Here is a 16,268-nt window from a genome sequence, read left to right on the forward strand (position 1 = left end):
CCCGTTTCCAGCTTCAGAAAAATCCAAAAAAAAAAAAAAAAGAAGTTGGCAGAAGGGGAAAAGAGAGCTCTAAATTAGGAGTAGGTCCCAGCCTGAAATATGAGTGGGGCATTGAGGTAGGAGGAATAAAGGAAACACTATATATTAAACAAAGCAGCAGAAAATAGGACTGTCAACACCCACAACAGAGATCTTTGAGGGAAGAATAAAAAACCTGACTATTCAGGCAAGACATAGTTAAGTGGCCCTTGTGCAAATGAGATTAGTTTACCTGCTTCTTGGAAGAAATACCCTAGGTTTGTCCACAGTGTTGTAGATGGGGCCGACGGCCCTGGGCACCTTCAGCCTTCAGTGGCAAACCCCAGCATTCTGGGCAAGATGAGGTCATAGGTGGCTGGAGCAGAGCTGGAAGAGACTGAACTCTCCCTTAGAGGAGCGAGGGGGAAGCCTACCTTCCAGTGTCCCTTTTTCCTCACAGCAGAGGCATGTAAGCCTGGCAAGCTTTAGCTCAATGACCTTCCTATTCGCTATTGAAGCAGGACCCAGATGGAATCCTATGAGACCCCTTTGGAGCGTTGGAGCCTTTAAGGGTGTATCCTAAAAGCTGGTAGTTCACTTGATCTCTATTGGGATTTTTCTGCCTCTTGATACCTTAAAAGCCATGCTCAGATCTCGCTGAGGAGTTTGAGTATCCCCATCCACCTATATAAACATTTTCCGTATATCTGGAGTTATTTGGAAAAAGACAAAACAGTGTTATTAGCTGGATCAAATAAAAGAAGGTAGAAGTTTGCAGGAGAAAAAGATTTGGCATCTCCTGTTCATCAGCATTCAAAAGAAATTTAAAAATTTTTAAGTAAAAAGCATGATATGGTAGACCCGTAGGAGTTCCAGGATATGACTCCTCCCTTTTAAATTTTTTTAAATTGACCTTAAAATATTTGCTGGGTACACTTTAATAATACCTTGACTTTAACGATTATAAGAGATACCCATAACTTGAAAGGTTTGACAAAATACAGTAAATGCTTTTGCTACATATGCAGGAGCATTGTCAGTTTAACCAGTTTAGGAAATCCAAAAATAGAAAAATGCATACAGACAATGAGCTATAACATGCTTAGCAGCCTCTCCTGTTCTGACAGAGGTTACTATAAATCCAGAATAGGTATCCACTGTAACGTGGACATAGGACTGTTTGCCAAATGAAGGTATATGAATAACATCCATTTGCCAAAGTTGTCCTGGTAGGAGTCCTGGAGGGTTAACTCCAAATAAAGAGACAGATTGTAGTATAGGACCCCTTGGACAGGATTTCCCAATCTGTTGCTTCCTGAGAAAGTTGAAACTGTTTACACAGAGCTGCAGCGTTCTGGTGAAGAATGGTATGAGACTGAATTGCTTGATCTGTCATGGTTTCTCCAAATAATTTTCTTTTGGGTAGCTTGATCAACAAGGGCATTCCCTTGTGCTAAAGCTCCAGGAAGCATGGAGTGAGCTCGAGTATGTCCTATAAAACATGGAGCTCTATGTTGACATACAAGTCTTTGAAAAAGGAGGAACTGCTGAAATAGTTCATCAGCAGTTGTCCCTAAGACAGCAGTCTTTATAGTGGAAACACCATAAATAAATATTCGCTGTCTGTATACAGATTAAAGGGGGAATATTGCAAGTGCTGAAAAGCCATGATAATGGCATATAAGTCTAGTCTTTGAGCTGATTTTAAGTTGACTGTTTCAGTATAAAGTTGTCCACTGATCTGCAAAAGCGATTTGCCATTTAGTGAAAGTTTCCCAGAGCCATTGTTGTTGATCCTTTGAAAAAAGGAACAATAATTTTGAGGCTCAAAACCTATAAACTGTAAGGGTCACCTATGCCCCTTGATAATCCAGGAGGCGACAAGATCAAAATATGGAAGTTTATTCCATGGGCTATTAGATGGTTCAATGTGCCCAAGCTGTGGCTGGTCTTGTACCAATTGAGCAGCTGCCCTAAATTTCTCCTGAGAAAGGGGCCATTGGTCTACCCATACAGGATTATCTGATTTCCAAGTAATTGGGTCTGCACAATGCATTATTGAGGTAGCAGGAGTTACCAAGGCCCCTATGCTAAATTTTGATATCCTAATCCACACCTTCTGGTATTGGGTACCACTTCTATGGGGGTGAAAATTCCTCGCTGTTCTTTCCCTAGTCCCTTAGTGGGCAAAAATCCCTGATCAAGCATCTGAGTACTGACTAAACCATTAGGACTGACAAGCAACGCTCCCGTATTTTTCAAAATATCTCTACCCTACAAATTAACTGGCCATCCAGGGAGCACATATGCCTTAAAAAATCCAGAATAACCTTCTTAATCTTCCCAATGTAAAAAACTAGAACTTTGTTGAGGGGATTTACTCTGCCCTATACCTTGTAATTCTGTGGCTGCTGCATGAGTGGGCCAGGAAGGAGGCCAATGTAGCTTCGCAATAACAGATACATCAACTCCAGTATCTAAAAGTCCTTTAAATTTATGCCCATGTATTGTTAATTCCATTTTAGGGCATTCCTGACCTATTTTTTTTAATCCAATTGGCAAAATCAGAGGAGCCAAATCACCAATTTTCTTGGGGCCCCTTTTGCAGGATGTGGCCTGAGAAGCAGAATTAGCATCCTTATACTATTCTTCTAACTGCCTGAATTAGCCGTGAGACAAATTCTTCTTTTTCTTTTTCTTTTTTTTTTTTTTTTTTGATTAATTTTAATGGGGTGACATTGATAAATCAGGGTACATATGTTCAGAGAAAACATCTCTAGGTTATTTTGACATTTGATTATGCTGCATTCCTATCACCCAAAGTCCAATTGTCTTCCGTCACCTTCTAACTGGTTTTCTTTGTTCCCCAGGAAGATAAACAGTCCAATCAAAAAATGGGCAAAAGAGATGGATAGACACTTCTCCAAAGAGGACATACAGATGGCCAATAGGCATATGAAAAAATGCTCAACATCACTAATCATTAGATAAATGCAAATTAAAACCACAATGAGATATCACCTCACACCAGTAAGAATGGCGCTCATCAACAAAACAACACAGAATAAGTGCTGGCGAGGATGTGGAGAAAGGGGAACCCTCCTGCACTGCTGGTGGGAATGCAGACTGGTGCAGCCACTGTGGAAAACAGTATGGAGATTCCTCAAGAAATTAAAAATCGAACTGCCTTTGACCCAGCCATCTCACTTTTAGGAATATACCCCAAGAACACCATAGCACTGTTTGAAAAGGAGAAATGCATCCCCATGTTTAAGGCAGCATTGTTTACCATAGCCAAGACCTGGAAACAGCCCAAATGTCCATCAGTGGATGATTTGATTAAAAAGCAGTGGTACATATACACAATGAAATACTATGCGGCCATGAAAAAGAAGGAAATACTTTTTTTTTTGTGACAACATGGATGGACCTGGAAACTATTATATTAAGTGAAATAAGCCAGGCTGAGAAAGCAAAATATCATATGTCCTCACTCATATGAGGAATCCGACGAACAATGTGAACTGAGGAGCTGAATAGAGACAGAGGAGACATCAAAGGATCCAGAAGGAAAGCGGGCAGAGGGAAAGGGCATGGTAGGGAGATAGGGTGGGATGAGAGCAGAAAAGCAAAACCTGGAGGGAAGGGGGGAGGGCAGTATGAGGAGGGAGACGGAGAGATGAACTGGGGAACACTGGTGACATTAGAATCTATGTAAACACAATAAATTAATAAAAAATAATTTAAAATAAAAAAAAAGTGTTAATTAAGCATCAATGTTCTAGAGTTTCAGAGATGATAAAAATAATGTTTCCTAGTGTAATCAGTAAAAGTATCATGGAGACAATAGGACTTTACCCAGGCTTAAAGATTTAGGTCTAAATGGGCCTAGAGAGTTGGAACAGGCATTCAGGTGAGGAAAATGATTGGAGGAAACAGCATGATGTGGCAGCAGAAGAATATTTATCATTCACCAGGAAGCTGCCCTATGAACACTAACTGGGTGTTGTGCTCATTTTATTCTTTCAAACTGAAAGCAGCAGAGACATACCAGACAATCTCCTATAATGGAGTTTGTTTTCTTTCAAGCAAGTTGCTCTGCTCTAGAATTACCCTGGTGTTAAGACTCACTCTCTAGACCAGTGCTGGTCAACCTGGTCCCTATCACCCACTAGTGGGCATTCCAGCTTTCATGGTGGGTGGTAGCAGAGCAACCAAAGCATAAATAAAAACATAGATTTAACTATAGTTAAGTTGTTTTATAAAGATTTATTCTTCAAAACAGCAAAAATCTGACATAAAGTACTTGGTAAGTAATTATTATTATATGCTTTAGCTTGCTGTAACTCTGCTTTATAAATTTTATAAAGTAAAGTTACTTCCCTACTTATAAATCACCATTACTGTGGAACTGGTGGGCGGTCAGAAAATTTTACTATTAACAGAGATACAAAAGTGGGCGGTAGGTATAAAAAGGTTGACTACCCCTGCTTTAGATATTTCTGTCATCTTTATCTTTGCTTTTCTCTCTTTCTCTTCACCCATTCCCATGCTGAAAGGTGGGTGGCAGCATAGAGGTGAATAAAATACTGGTGGACACATTTGTCCTTGACCTTGAGTTCACAGTTTTCTAAGAAGGAAAGAGGAATAAAACTATGATACATTCTGTAATGAAAGACAGCAATGGTGCTATGGAATCAACAAAAAGGACCCATTGTTCATTCTGAGGAGTTCAGGGAGGGTTCTTGGGTTGATAAGTAGCCTTCTGGAGGAGATACGTATGATCCAGCTCTTAAGTATTGGGTCAGCAAGGTCAAGGTTTGTTAATATTGCAAGCAGAGGAAATACATGGACAACAGTATGCACAGCTCATCTTAGTGTGCCCTGAGGAACTGTAGTAATCTGGTATTTGTAGGCTATAAATTAAAAGGTGGAGAAGACAAGTAGCAACCAGGTAACAGCTGGGCTTGAGAGTCCTGCACTGCATTGTGCTTGTCTCACAGGCAGAGTGTTGCCATTGGAAGATTGAAGCAGTGGAGCATAGACTGCATTTAGGAGGGTTATACCTTTGGCTGGGTGAAGGATGACTGTGGGAAAGGAGAAGATGAAGAACTGGGTAATATCAAACAAACCAGACATTATTTCTTAATTTTATGGAGTTCATATATCTTTCCCTGGTATGTGTACCCTAGATCCTGGAGTCATCTTCCAGTGCCACATCACATGAGGCAAGATGGTGAAAAACAATATTGTTGGAGAAGAGAGAGCAAGCAAGCCAAAAATTTGGGACTTCAGGATAATCTCTTGTCTCTTGACTGCTAGGTGAGGCACTCCAGAGTGAACCAGATATTTTTCAGTATCGGGCTTAGGGTATTAGATCCTTTTTTTCTTCACAATATTCCCATTCTTAAAGAAAGCTACAGTCAATATCCCTACATTATGAGAAAGAATGAACTTCCTGTGTGACTTGTGAAAAATGTACAATTTTATTTCATCTGTATGCAGTAGAATTTATGATCACAGAATAGAAAACTCAGCAATACCAGGTAGACATCAATGACAAAATCTTGTCATATTCTGCAGTTGAAAATTTACAAAGATTATAAGACCATCCCTGGAAAATTTTATTTAAATTCCCTTTTGGATTTGCTCAATTTGAATAGTAGCATTCAATAGAGGGATAAAAGAAAACTAGATAGAAGGTGACGAAGGACAATCTGACTTTGGGTGATGGTATGCAACAGAATTGAATGACATGATAACCTGGACACGTTTTCTTTGAATATATGTACCCTGATTTATTGATGTCACCCCATTAAAATAAAATTTTATTTATAAAAAAAAAAGTAAATATAATAGGTAAATGTTGATGAAAAGGCATTAGCAAATCCTTGAAGAGTTTGTGAAACCTCAGATTTTCTCATTGTTATTTCTTACATTATTTGGCACAACTTTTAGGGTGATTGAACTTGTTTGGTTTGCACATTAGGGAGATGTAAGGTTAGGTCATTCATTAAAATAGTGCCAAAATAAGTTTGCCAACACAAACTCACTATTAAATTTTATTATTCATAGGAAAAATTTAACTCGATACAGTTACTTTGATTCTGAAATAATAGATGTTAGGGAAATGTAGCCAAAATAAATTTGATAATTAGAAAAATAAAGGAGTGGTGATGGATTTTTTTTTTACTTGAATTATTCTCATTGTTTATTTTCTTAGGATGAATTTCTCTGGATAACTTTGGAACATTCCATTCAACTTTGCTTTTCACTGGCTACTTAATATAATGCAGAGAATGCCATAGGCTTTCAAACATCACTAGACAAAAATGAAGAGAAGGATCATCTAATTGCTAGTTGAGACAGACATATGGAGGGCAGTCAGTAATTTCGATTCAAGGTACAGATTTTGATTCCTCCAAACAGTATTTTAATGCACATTCCTCATGGTTGCATGTTAGAATGTTTTCTTTCTTTTTGTATATTTTTCAAAGCAAAAGCTGAGATTATTCTATGAGAAGATGTCTACTTTGCCAACAATTCCCATTCCACAGGGAAAGGGTGGACTGACATTGTGCAAAACCACAAGCTCCCGCCCCAGCTCTGGTCTCATTTCCGTATTGAACTCCAGATAATCCCTTCCTGGCTGCAGCTGGTGATACCACAAGAAGCTTTGCAAAACTCGAAATTCAAGGACCAGACTGGGGTTTTGAATCCATCAAGTCAGCCAGTTTATCATAAGCAGTGTTCCACTCCAGTTTGTAACACTAATTAAAGTTGATTTACTATTATTAAAATAATTTTTCTTTAATAATGTCACATATTTATTTTAAATAGCTAATGTATATACGTGGTAAAAAGAATCCTAAATGTAAACACAGCACAAAAGACAAAAAAGGCCTAATTGTGGTGAATATTTCATAGTGTATACATATTTCAAATCAAGTTGTACACCTTTAATATGTACGATTTTTCATTGTCATTTACACCTCAATAAATTGTCAGACTTAGTCTACATAGAAAGAAAGAGAACAAATAATAGTATTTGCCTTTTTTCTGTTTTGAGGAAGTTTTTTTTAACCAAATATTTGGAAAGAACACAGGATGCACAGTCTAATTATTTGAGTCATTTTTGGTAGAATCATCCATCTTTCTCTCTCAACTTCACTGTACAAAGGAATACTTTCCTCCGAAGTCTGTTCTTTGTCCTGTGAATCTGAAACATTCTAAATCCTAAGTGCACTGGGGCATTTTAGAACTTTTGTTTTTAATTCTTTGGTCCCGTTTTTTACATGTTCATATTTAAAATAATGCACATCTACACATATACATTGTGTTTTGCATGTAAATATGCATTTCCTGTAGTAATTTTGTTTAGCACAGGTCTGAAATATAATAGTAGATACTCCCCAACTAATTTAATTAATTGATTAATTAAACAAGAAACATTTGAAGCAATTATCACTATAACAAAAACTAAATCACCTACTTTCTTTGACTCTTATGAATAATTTTCTTAGATATTTTTAGTATCTACACATATGTTACTGAGAAAATAAATATATTCCTGTGCTCATTAAACTTTACAAAAGGGAATACTTCTTTCTTGAAACCTTGAATGCTTACAGTGTCTTCAGTTTACTTTTAATTTTAAAAGTTTACTTTTAATATTCACAGATATATGGTCATCTCAGTAAAAATGATCTCCAATGTTTTATTAGAAGACTGTATTATGCACTTTTTTCCTCAGTGGGGGGGAAAGCTGCAAAAATCTGTTGGATTGATGTGTTTCTTTTAGGCTGTGGAAACTTACATGAAATATCATCAACAGGCAGCCAAATCTCACAAAGCTATTACCTTTCAAGAGGTCTCAGGGTGGTACTGCTCCTGGTGGAATCTCTTGATGTGTAGTTACTGTTTGCAGGTTTTATGCAACTTTTATCATGTTGTTTCAATAAAAACAAGATGATCATATTAGTGAGTGTAAGAGAAAAGGGCAGATTCAAAAAACTCTACTGTAATTCTTATAGAAACAGTTTCCAGCTGGGCTTGACAAGGAGTCATGTGCCTATCAGGAGGGAAAAGAGCAGTTGCACTTAGGATGGTTTTGTTTGAGTCAAATGATCAGCCCTCTCCTGTTTTATCTTAAACTAGTGGAGACGGTTTATGTTTCTTATGAGGGCAGCCAAATAATGCACTGGTAACCCAAACCTGTTTATCCTCTGGCTATGGGGTATGTTACATTATACTTTACCTTTCACCCCAGGAGATGATCTATGTTATAAGGTGTTATCTGCTTTCCTGAACTGAGAGGTCCATTTTTCAGATCAGCATTAGAAAGTCACCTTTGAAATGTGTCTTCCATCTATAAGTGGAGGAGGTATTCGTGGTAGGGTTCAGTGAGTTACCATAGATGCTTACATTTTCCCCCCAAATATTTTAATGAATGACATCACTACTGTTGAGCTCATTATCTTCCTCTTCGAACTTGTTATCCCTTCTGTAGTCTGAATCTGCAGTTTGTAGCTTTTCAAATTACTAAACTGGGAGACATTGATCCTTCCCATTCACTAAGAGTTCCATCCAATTCCTAGTTTCATTTTCCATCTGACTCAATCCCTATCATTTGTTTCCATTGTCTTGTTTAATATACAATTCATTAGAAAAGAATTAAGTCTTCTTTGACAGAAAAGAGGGTTTTTATAACTAAGCTATTTCTCATATAAACAGAAAAAAAAACTAAAACAAAAGGGAGAGGATCTTCAAATCTTTCCATTTATCTAATAAATTATAATACAGTAATTACATCTTTTCCAATGTAATAAAAAAGGAATATCTTAAAACAATAAATTATAATTTGGTATATTTTCTTTTCTTTTGATTTATAATACATTCTTTTCTCTTTTCCAAAAATAAATTCTGTATGCTATAATGACAGTTCATATATTATAAGAAATTTAAAAAGAGAAATCAGAAATAAAAGGGTTTTTTTTTTTTACAAAACATAGAAATTAGAGAAGGTGCTTAATTTTACCTTCAATATAATATAAAAGAATACACACAATTAAAAAGTAAATTACATAGGATGATAGAAAGAAGCATATCATTTTCAAAAGCTAAAGCTATCCACTTCATTCTTTTTATATAATTTATCACAATGGACAAACCTCAGAGATTTAAGAAAAACTCTCTTTCTAAATTCTTTGCATCTGAAATCTAACACCCTTCACTTATCTAAGACAGCCTCTCTCCCATGGCACTTTCCTGCCCCTGAACCCTGTGTTTAAGTGATCCTCACTTAAGGAACTGTTGATTCTTTCTAAAATTCGTCAACGATAACACTGGTTTTAGTTGTTGATCATTTTTTTCCAGAACTTAAGAAGCATTTCTAGTTATGAATACTTTTAGAAATCATATTAATTCCCCTCTCACTTAAAAAAAAAAAAAAAGACTCTGGAATTACATGAACAAAACACTGTATCAAAAGGCCAGGAAGACCTGACCAGGAGGTGGCGCAGTGGATAGAGTGTTGAACTGGGATGCAGAGGACCCAGGTTCGAGACTCCGAGGTCACCAGCTTGAGCGCGGGCTCATCTGGTTTGAGCAAAAAGCTAACCAGCTGGGACCCAAAGTTGCTGGCTCAAGCAAGGGGTTGCACGGTCTGCTGAAGGCCCACGGTCAAGGCACATATGAGAAAGCGATCAATGAACAACTAAGCTGTGGCAACGAAAAACTAATAATTGATGCTTCTCATCTCTCTCCATTCCTATCTGTCTGTCCCTGTCTATCCCTCTCTCTGACTCTCTCTCTGTCCCTGTAAAAAAAATTTTTTTAAAAAAGGCCAGAAGGAAAGGCCTTTTATTTCCTCTCTAGTCAGCAGCTGCCTACAATCAGGTGATACTCCTTCTGATAACCTGTTCTGCTGAATTCTCAAAAGGGGTTATCAAATGCTCAGTGAACCAAACAGTGGCAAAACAGTATTTGCCAAGGGAAAGACACTGATTGATTTTAGAAGTATAAACTAGAAGGATGTATAAGCCACGTCCAAAGAGATGTTTCCTAAGAAGCCAAATAGACTCATTCTTCCCCAAAAGGAGGAAAAGTAAAAATTTCTCCATTTCAATGTCAAAATTATGAGATCTCAGAGAGATAAATTAACTAATTTGAAGCTCAAACAATTGCCTAAATTAACATTTCATTTATTTTACAGGTAGCTAAACAAAACTTTAAAGAGACTTAGATGATCGACTTAGACTATAACAATCAATCAATAACAGGTTAAGAAACAGAATGCCAAAGGTCAGACTTCATATCAAACAACACTCTAATTCTGCACTGTTGGGAACATTTTAGGCCATCTTCTGTTACAAAATTTTCCATCTATTTGTCCCTTATATATATATTTTTCCCCTTCTCTTTCCTCCTCTCTTACCATTAACCACAATCTAGTTATCTCTACCCCCTGTCCCACCCAAACACATATAAACACTCAATGTCTCATAACAAATCACTCAATTTGGTGATCAAAAAAGATCTAAGTAAAAAATCTGCCCCTAAAAGTGGCTTTGGTAAAAATCTGGTCCATCGCCCTCATTTTGTAAACAGGAAGCTGAGACAAAATGACTAGAAGATTGACCAGCACAGTGTACAGACAGGAGCACAGACTCTGGTGTTAGATTAGCCTGACTCAAACTCTACTCCTACCACTGCACAGCCAGGCACATTGGACAACTTACCTAACCTCTCTAGGCATCCTTCCCTAATCTGCAAAATAAAAGCATTAATAACAGCTGTTTTAACTTATGAGGCTAATGTGTTAAATGAGGTAAGCCGTTTGAAGTACTAACTTAGTACTGTGCAGGGCCCCACATGCACAATTAATATAGCTATTATTCTACTTGTCATCCAGAAAACACAAGCAATGAAGGAGAGTTAGGACTAGAATGCAGACCTGTTGATTTGAGTCTAAAACTTTTTCGATTATTTTCGATTATTTCCAGACTGCCAATAACTCACTAAGAGATACATATGTATATGGGATAGCCACCTCGGATCATACTTACTCAGATGTCACACTTGCCAGAAAAGAAGCATTTGGGGATGCAGGCAGCATACAGGACAGATCCTGTAGTGTAGAGGCTGGCCATCAGCAGCAACCAGCCAATCTGTCCTATGGTGGCAGCCTTCAGGACCCTCCGAGATGACACAGTGCAAGGCAGGAATGGTTCCACTCAGACCTAGGCCCCAAAACACTCATAGAAATCATGAGAATAAAGCAAAAATGCAGAACAATAGGGAACAAGAAATATCACAGCACAGAACCAGTAATTCTGTAAACTGAACGCATCAAAGTTGAATGCAACATTAGCTTCTTGTTTGAACAGAAAAAAGGTTCTTGGAACTCTAGGATACTGCCATACAAGATAGCACAACTATGTTCTAAAAGACATCTGCCTGACCAGGCAATGGGACAGTAGATAGAGCGTTGGCCTGAGATGCTAAGGACCCAGGTTCAAAACCCGAAGGTTGCCAGCCTGAACGCTGGATCACTGGCTTGAGCTCAAGGTCACCCGCTTGAGCCCAAGGATGCTGGCTTGAACAAGGGGTCACTGGCTCTGTTAGAGCCCCTGGTCAAGGCACATATGAGAAAGCAATCAGTGAACAACTGAAGCTCCCATCTGCAACTATGAGTTAATGCTTTTCATCTCTCTCTCTTCTTGTCTGTCTCTCTCTTGCTAAGCTAAATAAATAAATAAAATAAAAGACAGAACTATTTACAAATGCAAGGAGCCTCCTGCTAAGAGGGTCTTAGCTTGAGTCAATAGTCCTCAAAGTATGTTGAGAAGTGCTTTAGGAATAGACTGCTCTAGGTGTTTGTTTAAATCTCCCTAAATGCTGCCTCTTTATAGACATGGGCTGTGATACAAAGCAATTTTACATATTTTATCTCCTCTTTGAAAGCAGATATTCCTGCCTGACCTGTGGTGGCACTGTGGGTAAAGCATCGACTGGAATGCTGAGGTTACCAGTTCAAAACCCTGGGCTTGACCTGTCAGGGCACATAGGAAAAGCAACTACGAATTCATACTTCCCACTCCTCTCTGTCCCATCTCTCCTTCTCTCCCCTTCTCTCTAAAATGAATAAATACAATATTTTAAAAAAATAAATAAAAGCTATACATATTCCTTAGGTGGGGGAGGGATGAGAGAGTGAGAGGTGTAGGTGAAGAAACAAAAGGCAGATGCTGTAACAGATGACTACGAGCCTCCCCTCCCACTCCTACTTTGCTGAAAGGAGGCAGCGCCCTGCAGGGAGCATTGCTGACAGCAGGGGGCAGCAGCAAGGAGGCAGCGCCCTGCAGAGAGCATTGCTGACAGCAGGGGGTAGCAGCGAGCAGCTTCCCTGCATTGCAAGTTCTAGTCTGGACCTTGGATCTGAGAAACTGGTCACTCAGTCCTATGACCAAGTGGCATAGAACCCTTGATGGGTTATTCTGCTTCTCAAAGAAATAGAAGAGACCAAACTAACTACTAATGTCTGGTCTTTCCCTGGCAAAAGGCTGCCATCTTTCATGATTTAGCTTTTTTTTCCTGATGACCCCCAGGAGAAACGACTTCAATGGCATAGAAGAGATTGGACAGAAATACTCCAGGATGTTCGTGCCAACACTATGAAGCAGGACTGAGAAATGCAAATCTTTTAAACTATTTATTTAATGAAAAGTTTAAAGTAATGGCAACATTCTATTTCCATTTATTACCCCAGGCATACCAATAATAGTTGTAAGGAGACTGCAAGTATTACAAACTTTAGTTCTTTTGTGATGAAAAAAATAGAAATTATCCTTATGCTTCTCAGAGAGAATAAAAAAACATAATTTGAAGACCTTCTCAAGTGATATTTCTCAATTAAGAACAAAAATAGAGCCTAAAAAAACTACCACCTATTACACACACACACACACACACACACACACACACACACACACACACACCCTCCGAGTTCCACAAGGGGAAGAGATTCCTGATGTGCCTGTGGACCCTGTTTTCTTTTCCTTGGGACACTGGGACAGGTAAACACTCCAGGGCAGGCAGACTGCTAATCAGACAGATTCAGCCCTGATGAAGGCAGCCCAGAGAGGCTGCTCCCTGGGGAAACAACCAGAGACTCCAGTTTTGCCCCATTCCTGGAATAAAGCCACCACTCGTAAGGGGAGCTGAGCTCATTTTCAGCTTTTAGAACGGCCAGCGAAGTTCGGTCCCCTAATACTATGAAAGACCTCTGAGGACCAGGCCGGGTGAGACTCCGGGAGTGACTCAATGCCGAGGGGCCTGAACCCCACCAGACCAGCTGGCACAGTCGCAGCCAGTCCTTCCTTGCTCCGGGCCTGGGTCGCCGGTTCCCCGTCAAGTGCGGGGATGTCAACTCTGAAGAAGAAAGAAGACAGGCGTTAAACCTCCACCCGGAGGCCAGCAGTTTAGGCTGCGCTCCTGCACAGTCACCAGGACCAGTGGCAACTATGACAGTGGGGACGCTCCTTGTCCCCTCAGCAAGGCCAGGCCTCAAGCACATGGGCCAAGTTCTTAAAAAGCACAGGGGCCCCTGAGACTGTGGCACTGGTGAGTCTGCTTGAGGGAAGACAGTCTGCGCTCTTTAAAGTCCCGGGGCTGTGTCCCCAGCGCCCTGTTCACCTCCTGCCTGACCACTCCTGCCTCGCTGCCTTGTTCCTGCCTCCTCACCTCCCTTCCGCTGTCAGAAGACAGCAGCCACCAGGATCTGGGGCCCATGGCCTTACTTCTAGTATCAGGAGACAAGAGCAACAGGACCAGGGCTCTGCCCCGCCCACGTGCCCAGAGGGGGCTGGAGCTGGACTCAAGAAAGGAGGAGGTAATGCAGGTGCGGGTGGGAATGCGGGTGGGAGTGGAGATGCGGGTTCAGGTGCAGGAGGAGGGTGTGAGGATGTGGAAGGCGGGGCTAGGTGGGCCCGGGGTGTGGCCCGTGGTGGGACCTGGGGTTACCTGGCACACCCTGGAGACTCCAGGCTCTGGCACAGGTCTAGAAAGTCTAGGTCCAGAGCAGCAGAGCGCTTTTCCCAGGAGCAGCGACGGGCGCAGCGGGTAAGCAAGGGCATGGGCAGGACCCAGGACGGGACCCTGGCCGGCTGAATGGAACCGGCCTCTGGGAATTCTGCTGGGCATCCTGGGAAGTTGTGGGCGCAGCAGAGCTGGAGAGCGGGGCTCGGGACTTTCTGAGGTCCCTTTGGGATAACTGAGGTCCCTGTGCTGCTGGAGGTCCCTGCAGAGCCGGGTTCTCAGCTGAGTAAAGGGTTCCTAGGGGTGTCCGGAGGCCAAGGGGATATGCTTTCTGGGGGGTGTCTCCCCAGTGAGTCGGGGAGCAGGACTTGGACTTTTTAAACCCTGGAGGCTCAGGAGACACAGGCCCGCGGGGAGGGAGGGAGGACACCCCAGGCTGGTCTAGTAGCACCAGGCACTCTGCACAGCTCTTGGTTTTGTTACTAATAATGTTGCCTCCTACATCCCTTTAAAGAATGTTTTAAAGGTAACCCATTAGCAAGGGTGCCAGGACCTGATTCTTGACCTGTATGCTAGTACTTTGTGTTCAAGTACAAGAGTGGGAAACTGACCTAACTTGACAGTGATCCCTTCTTTTAGGGGCTGTCCTGACCGTAAGTGGCAGGGACACGCACGTACTTGCTTTGCTGTCGCACTCCAGTGGACAGGACTCATCCTAGAATGTGGAGCTCCTGGGTATGAATTTTTGTGACCTGGGCTTTAGTGACAAGTGGAGTTAGCCATTTTTATTTTATCAAGTTGTTGCTGAAACATGCCGTTTAAAAATGGTTAAATGCAAACTGCTGAGACGTGAATTATGCGTTGGTCTCTGGGACCCAAGAATGATGACGGCATGATGTGTGTGTCACTTCCCTGGCAGTCCATCCGTGTGCCATGGGGAGTATTGCAAAACAATGATCAGAGAGGAAGAGGGGGATTACTTTCCCTCAGGTCAGTGTGTTCAGGTCAGCATCAGCTAATTTGTCCCATATTGTATGGGCACAGCAGTTCAGTTCATGTTGAGATGAGCATCTAATAGCGGGCGCGTGTGTTCCTAGGAAGTAATCCAGAGGCTTTACTGTTACAACAACCAGACAATGCTGTGTAGGGTAGCCAGCAAAGGTTAGCTGGCTCAAAGTTGTATTTAATGACAGCATGTCATAAGTGGTTTACAAATAAGAGAATTTTGACCCAATTTCTTTGAATGTTACTTACATTTTAAGTGATGTTTATTTTCCTAAAATAATTTTTACATTATACATGTGAAACTTAAAATTAATTCTGTGTTTATCACAGACTTTTGATTAATTAATTAATTAATTAATGTTCTTCGTCACAGCCATTTTAGAAATCCTCACACATGTAAAGGATTTGAAACAATAGTTAGTTTTTCTGAAGTAACTGTTACTTGAATATGCACCAAACAGAGAATAATAGGACATACCAGTAGATATGTTTAGGATATTATCTATTATTGCACATAATAAATAGATAAGTAATATATGGCATGTGTAACTTGCTAAAATGTTACTAGAACATTCTAAATGTTCTAACTTCTACAAAAATCCAAGAATAGTACAAAACAAAGTTGAATCAAGACCAATCTTGGGTGCGAGCAAAGACTCCAAAGAAAGCAGTAGTAAACTGAATCTGCCCCTTCACCCCCTGCCCGGATATGGGTTTTGTCCGTATCCTGTCTCTGACTGGTCACCTGAGGACCATCCTTCACCTCCTTACTGTGAGATCACAGGGCCTCTTCTTCACATCCATCCTTCTTGAAGGTTCTGAAAAATGTTAACACTGTTAGTCACCTTCTGCAAAATCCCCCACCAGTCTCTTCAATTCTGGGCTACCCCAGTTCTGAGCCTTGCTGTCAAGGGAACATGCCATCTGAGATCTGAAGGGCGTCCCACAGGGAGTCAGGTTTTCAGGGTCCTGGGCCACCTTTCTCTGACCCGCCCCCCTGGGACGCCTGGCCTCTGCTGGCCCTGCAGTGTCCAGTCTTTACAACCACTTTCCGCTTACAGTTACAATTTTCTAAGAGAAAATTGTCAGAAGACTAAGGGGAAAACAATAATGAAAATAAAATATAAAAGGGTAAAGCAAGTTTTCAGAGCACACAAGTTCTAAGAATCTAATAAAACCTAAAGACTGTGGACTCTCCGGCAGAATCC

Source organism: Saccopteryx leptura, chromosome 2 (genome assembly GCF_036850995.1).
Source record: "Saccopteryx leptura isolate mSacLep1 chromosome 2, mSacLep1_pri_phased_curated, whole genome shotgun sequence".
NCBI lineage: Eukaryota > Metazoa > Chordata > Mammalia > Chiroptera > Emballonuridae > Saccopteryx > Saccopteryx leptura.